This window comes from Gavialis gangeticus, unplaced genomic scaffold (assembly GCF_001723915.1).
Source record: "Gavialis gangeticus isolate Ggan-Ray unplaced genomic scaffold, GavGan_comp1, whole genome shotgun sequence".
Lineage (NCBI taxonomy): Eukaryota > Metazoa > Chordata > Crocodylia > Gavialidae > Gavialis > Gavialis gangeticus.
In genome coordinates, this window is record NW_017728964.1 from 4,449,627 (window position 1) to 4,457,199 (window position 7,573).

Sequence of the window (7,573 nt, forward strand, 5' to 3'; positions counted from 1 at the left end):
AATCCAATGAGTTGTCACTAATTTTTAAAACCAGTGTTAAAGTTTCTTCTTTGTACTTTTATTCTTTTTTCTGCATAAAGTTCATAACAATTAAGAAAAGAAACATTAAGTAGAGAAAGCAGTGAAGGCACAAAGTTCTAGCAATAGAGTAGACTGATATCTTTTATCTCATCTTGTTGCTGCTTGAATACAGTTTAGGTCAATAGAGGCTGAACTTTAGTGCATTCTGATGGCTGTTTTATGCCGTATGTGAAATGAACCAGTAGACAGAGGAACCATGTCCCCAAAAATAGAATCTTAGAAAATTCGGGTCATCCTGTCCAACCCCCTGGTCAAAGCAGGACCATCCCCAACTAGATCGTTCCAGCCAAGGCTTTGTCAAGCTCTGAAAAAACCTCCAAAGATGCAGATTCCACCACTTCTCTAGGTAACCAGTTCAAGTGGTTCACCACACTCCTAGTGAGAATGTTTTTCCTAATATTGAACCTAAACCTCCCTTGCTGCAACTTGAGACCATTGCTCCTTGTTCTGTCACCTGTCACCACTGAAAACAGTCTGGCTCCATCCTTTTTGGAAGCACCCTTTAAGTAGTTGAAGGTTGCTATCAAATACCCCCTCAGTCTTCTCTTCTGCAGGCTAAATAAACCCAGTTCCCTCAGCCTCTCCTCATAAGTCTTGTGCCCTACCCCCAAACCATTTTCACTGCTCTCTGCTGGACTCTCTTCAATTTGTCCACATCCTTTGTATAGTGGGGGGCTGTGCCAGGGCAGTGTGTGTGCCTGCCACTTTAAAGCCCTGGAGCTGGCAGCTGGCAGGTGCCTGATGAAGGCAGCCATTTGGGGATTAGGGGCTGCCCATATAAACAGCGCAGTTCCTCTGCCTAGAGGCTAGTCAACAATACTGCCTAGCCAGAGGGCTGCTGATATCATCTGAAGGTAAGGGAGGAGCTGTAGGGGAAGGATAGGAGGCTCCTGGTCCTGGGCATGACCTAAAACTGCACCCTGTTGGGAGTGGGTGGCTTGGTGGGGCTCTCAGTAGTGCAGGAGCCCCCAAGAAATGCCAGGCCAGTGATCACCCTGGTGAAAGGTGGGTTGGGGTGCCTTAACTTCTAGCCTCCACTACTGGGTGGGTAACCCCTCTGTTTGTAGAGCCTGGAGGGCAGACCCCAGGAGAGAAAGAGAGGGGCTAGAGACTTGGACCTGATCAAGAGAGTACCCTTGACTGGTCCATGCTGGGGCCAGGACCAGGATGGTCAAAAGGGCCAGGGGCCCACCATGAGGGATACCCAAGAGCTGAGGGCCTGACCTCCTGACTGGCCTGGAGGTGGGCCAGGGCTGGTAGCCAAAGGTCCCGGGGGACTACACCCGAGAGGGGAAAAATAGTTTCAGAGAGCTTGGTAGCTGAATGAAGGCAGGGTAGGCTGCCTGAATGAAGGGATCTTGGAGGGGTCCTGATTAGAGAAGTCTGGGGTCCAGTGTGGGGCCAGTGATAATGAGAACACCTAGATGCCATCTGCGAGGCTTGGGCTGCAGTGTAGGGGAGGAATGGAGCTGCAGATGGTGCCCCCTGGCATTGTGGCAGTAAATGGACAGCCTCCTGCTAATTAACATCCATTAATTAATTAAGATCAAGGCATGGTGGGCGAGAATGCGGGTGGTTAGCCCAGGAACAGGTGGGTGGGCCACTCTGAGAATGGCCCAAGTGGGCCCCCTGTTACAAGGGCCCAAAACTGGACACACTACTCCAGATGTGGCTTCACTAGTGCAGAATAGAGCAAAATAATTACTTCCTTTGATCTGTTGGCAACACTCCTACTAATGCAGCCCAGTATGCTGTTAGCCTTATTGGCAACAAGGGCACACTGCTGACTTATCCCTCTTATTGTCCACTGTAACCCTCTGCTCCTTTTGCAGAGCTGCTGTGCTTAGCCAGTCAGTCCCCAGGCGGTAGCAGTGCTTGGGATTCTTCCATAGTAAGTGCAAGACTTTGCACTTGTCCTTATTGAACCTCCAGAGATTTCTTTTGGCTCAGCCCTCCAATTTGTCTAGGTCACTCTGAATCCTAGCCATACCCTCTAGTGTTGTTGTTATCTGCGAACTCGCTGAGGGTACAATCCATCCCATCTTCCAAATCATTAATGAAGATATTGAACAAAACCAGCTACAGGACCAAGTCCTGGGACACTCCGCTTGATGCTGGCTACCAGCTAGACATTGAGCCATTGACTACTACCCACTGAACCCAACAGCCAGCTTTCTATCCACTCCATGTTTTTTCTGGGGACTGAGGTGAGGCTGACTTGTCTGTAGTTCCCTGGATCTTCCTTCCTCCCATTCTTAAAATGGACACTATATATTTGCCCTTTTCTAAGCATCCAGGATATCCCCTGATCACCGTGAGTTGTCAAAGATGAAGGCCACCAGCTCTGCAATCACATCGGCCAACACCCTCAGCACCCTTGGGTGCATCACATCTGGCCCCATGGACTTGTACATGTCCAGCTTTTCTAAATGGTCCCTAACCTGTTCTTTCCACTGAGGGCTGCTTGCCTCCTCCCCAAACTGTGCTGCCTGGTGCAGTAGTCTGGGAGCTGACCTTGCCTGTGAAAGCCAAGGTAAAGTCATTGAGCACTTCAGCCTTTTCCTCATCCTCTGTCACTAAATGGCAACCGCAACCGAGAACCTTAGGGTTGGAAAGGTCATTGGAGACTGAACTCCTCTATAACTACAGTTATTCTATCCAGGTTAATATTGATATCCTATGTTACATGTTTTTTAACTAGAAGGATATAAAAATATACAATGGGCTAAATGTGTAATGCCAAAGACTAATTCAATGGATTTATACCACGGATGGATTTAGTCCATTTATTTTAACGTACCGTTATTGCATATGAAGGCAGAGAGCTCCAAAAATATTCACATACCACTGCAGTCATTTAAGTGCCCTGACATTTAAATGTGTGTGTGCAGTGCAGCAGACATACACGTATTGTATCTGGAGTTGTACAGTGGTTTATTGCTAAGACAGCTTGATCAAGTTGGATCTTTTTTATTTAATTTTCTCTTTTAAAAAAAAAAATTATCTAAAAAAATCAATAAAATTCAACATTAACATTGATATGAGTGGGTGTCCAGACCAAGAATTTAAACACGCATGGAGAATCCTCACAATAACTATAACACAAATGTGCTGTGTGGCTGAGTTTATTAGGTCATGATTCTGACAACTTGTTCTTCTATGTGTACAGCATTTTGCATTAGTCTACATAGCAAGTTACTGTCACTGTAAGAACCAAGATTAAATTTCCTGCCTGTTGTGCATGTGAAAGCTCAACAATAATGTAATATTGACAAGGTTTATTGGAAGCACTTCAACTTATTTTTATTTAACCTAAAAGGGTAAATAAACTGCAGGGTATGTATAAAAATGTCCATCCATGACATGAGACATATGTGACCACTTTCAATACAATGATTATAATTGTCTCATTGTCACTCCCTGCTGCCCCATCTGCTTGTTTTATCCACTGCTGGAGCTTATGTGCTTTTTCTTGTACTTGCACTGTAAACTCTTTGGTAGGGGCAGTTGGTTGTAGCCATGTTGGTCTAAGGACATGGGCAGACAAGATTCTTTGGGTAAATGTGGTATCTTTTGTTAGACCAACTAAATAATTGGAAAAATTGTTCTTTGCAAGCTTCCAGGCACAAACACCCTTCTTCAGGCATAGGAAGAGTCTACTGTTGTTTTGTGCTCTTCTGGGTGGAACAGAAGCCAATATGCAAAATGCAGGTCTGTGAGAATGCAGTGGTTACCTGGGATTATTGGATGGCAGGCAGGTTATAATGTGCCATAAATCCAATGTCTATATTTAGTCCATGACTTTTTGTATCCACTAGATTTATGAAATGAAGTTTGTAGGCTTATCTACAAAAGGTGTTTTGTAAATTCCCTTTTGAGGATCAGAACTGAGATTTGAGAGAAAGCAGCTGTCTTGTGAGAAGTGTGCACCCACTGGTAATTGGGTATTTTTTGTCTTTGAGAGATTTTCAGCATGCGTTCATTCTGGTGCGCATTTGTTGTTTGGTTTCTCCTACATTTTTCCATCAGGGCATTTGGTGCACTGGATGAGATGCATTACATTTCTGGAGGTGCAGGTATAAAATCTAGGAATGGTGATGCTTCTATTGTGGGGTGTAGTTATTGTGGAGTGGTGGAGATGTGTTGGCAGGTTTTACATTTTTTGTCCCAGCATGTTCTGGATCCATTTTGTGTGTTTGGGGCCACAGAAAGTTGACTTCTGGTGATGATATTGGCAAGGTTCAGTGCTTGTTTGCAGGGGTCGGCAAAATGCGGCCTGGGGGCTGGATGTGGCCTGCCTGGCCATTCTATCCAGCCCGCAGGGCCCCTAAAAAATTAATATCCATCTGCCCTGGGCTGCCTGTCATGTGGCCCTTAATGGCTTGCCAAAACTCAGTAAGCGGCCCTCTGCCCAAAATAATTGCCTGCCCCTGGTTTAAAGGCTAGGATGGGTGGTTCTGGGAAGATCTCTAAGAATTGGGTTGTCTTCTAGTATGGGTTGCAGTTGTTTGAGGATTTTCCTCATGGGTTCCAGGGAAGGATATGTCATAACTAATGTTGTGCAATTTGTGGGGCTTTTCTTTTTGTACTTACACAAATATTTAAGTGGTATCTGGGTGGCTCTTTCAAAAGTGCGATCTATGTCTCTGGAGGAGTGTCCTTGTTGAGTGAAGACCTGTTTGAGATTTGAGGTGATGATCATGAGTGTTCCCCACTGCAAATTTGGTGGTATTGGAGCCTTGGCCATATATTACAGCTTTCTTGGTGTGTTTAGGGTGACTGCTGGTTCTGTGCAGATGTGTGTTGGTCTGTGGGTTTCTTGTATATAGTGGTTTGTATTTTAACCTTCTGGATATAGATCATAGTGTCTAAAAAGGAGATGTTGGTGCTGGAGTTTTCAAGAGATAGTCTGATGGAGGTGTGATGACTATTGAATTTGTAATGGAAATCAATCAGATTGCAGGTTATCAGTCCAAATGTTGAAGATGTCTTCTATATATCTTAAGTATAGCATGGGTTTGATGGTTCAGTTCTTGAGGACTTCTTCCAAGTGGCTCATAAAAAGGTTGGCATATTGGTAGGGGCAGCCTTTTTTTGTTGTTTCCATAATATGTAACACAACAGAATTGTGATTTCTGATGTGGTTCTCAAAAGAGCTTCCCTAAAACAAATTCACAATGACAATGTCCTTAGAACAAATAAAAACACAGGTGAAAATGTTGTAGAAAACAGAATTGCTTTTGAGTAAAGGTGCTGCCCTCCATGCCAGGGGCCTAGATCCCCAGGAAGGAAGGTTTCCTATCATTGTGCCAGGCAGAGTGGCCCTATGATTGACGCAAGGATAAACCAGCCTGTTCAGAAAGCAGGGCTTTTGGCTGCCCTATCCTTAGCAGAGGCTTTGCCGGAGTGTAGGACAGTCCTGTCTAAAGCAGGGCTCCCTGCTCATTGTGGGAGAAGGCTGAAAGCTGATCCCTTGAGACATAAAAATGGGCAATTCTGGACTTTCTGGTGCAGAGAAGTGACCAGCTTGGTTCCCAGAAAGAAAGGAGACAGCAGTGCCAAGGAGCATACCCTGCTGGTACCCAGCCAGAGAGATCCTGCCCAGGCTCCTGAGTGGCATCATAGATGGCCTGGCTGGCAGCAGCTGGCATTGAAAGGCATAAAACCATAGAATCATAGAAAGTGAGGGTTAGAAGGGACCTCAGGAGGTTATCTAGTCCAACCCCCTGCTCAAAGCAGGATCATCCCAACCAGATTCAGAAGGAAAAGGCAGCAGTGAAACTGCCCAGCGTGTTGTTCATGTCACCTGCAGGTGCTTGGAAAGACACTGGCCACCAGAAGTGGTACTGAACCAAGTGTATGCAGACTTAGGTCTTAGCCACGTTCCCCCCACCCTCCCAGTTAATAACAGGCATGACAGATTTAAAAAATGATCAAGACAAGGCATGTTGCTGAGTTTACCTCATGGTAAAACTGAGGTGGCCTTGTCTTCACTTCAGGATAAGTAATGCACATTTGTTACTCTGAAGAACATATGTACATTTAAAAAAAAAAAAAGAGAAAAACCTGATAGTGAAAGCAGGTCCTCAGAAAGAGGTTTACTTTCCATTCAACCTTGGAAGATTATTTTCTCATAGCTTCCACCCACTCAGCATGGCGCTCTCATCCTCTGGTTGTTTTTGGCTAGGTTAAACTCTAAAGTTGATAAGCCTGCTATAGCCCTGGGAGGGAGAATAAAGGCTTTAGAGCATATTTTTTCGAAAAAACACTCATAGTAGAAACTCATACTTTTGAATCCAGGGGTCCCAGGTTCAATCCCTGCTGCTGACAACCCAGTTAGGTACTGCCTTCCAACTGGTGGCTCACACAAGGATTTGGCTTAGGTTAACCTTTGCACCTTAGGTCAAGCTTTCCCACTCACAGCTTTACCAATTTCCAAGATCTCTGTCTCTGTCTCTCATAAAATTCCCAGAAACATCTGCTCAGTCCTCTCACCAGGCAAAGCTTCATCATTCATTGCAAGTCTGCAAGCAGACTTTCCAAGTCATACTATAAAGATATCATTGGAGTTTAAAAAAAAAATCAAAGTTAACATAAAACACTGTATGGAAAAGGATAACCTAAATTCAAGACAAAACTACCACAGTCAAATTCAGAGTACCTGATGCAGAATTTCTGCTGAACAGAAAATCCTGACACTGAACATGGTCATTTGAGCAGCTTTTAATAACCACGTGCTCTGCAGACATTTCAAACTGGTGCAAGACATTCAGACCATTTTCCTTCCTCCTCTGGCAAATACTGTGTGAGTGTGCACACTTAAATATTTAACTAGTTAACCAAGACTGGCGCTGGTGTCATCAGGAAGGCTTTGGCTTCCATGACCACAGCCCACTCTTTGGCGAGAGAGGCAGTGAGCTGCTGGGAAGAGATGGCCTCCACCTCTCTCTGCTGGGGAGGAGGCTCTTCTCAGCTAGACTGGCTTACTTGCTCCACCGGGCTTTAAACTAAGCCCACTGGGGGACGGGGGGACTACTGCCATTGCTGGCCCACTGAGCAACTGTTGCAAAGCCAGTGGGCAAAGGCACTTAAGAGAGCCCAGCCCTGGTACAATCTGTGGGCAAGGCAAGAGCCCCCAAGGGGACACTTGCCTACCTGTACACAAATGCCAGGAGCTTGGGAAATGAGCAGAAGGAACTTGTCCTCCTGCTTAACACAAATAATTACGACATCATAGGGATAACGGAGACCTGGTGGGAATCCACCCATGACTGGACCATGAGTATAGACGGCTATACCCTGTACAGAAGAGAGAGAGTAGATAAAAGGGGCAGGGGTGTAGGAAAGGAAAGCTACGCGTCCTTGCAAGCTGATATTAGCAACCAGTGTGGATGACTGGAGACCCTCTGGGTTAAAATCTGTGGGGAACATGGCACAGGGGACACAACAATGGGAGTCTACTACAGACCTCCCACCCAAAGTCAAGAGCTTG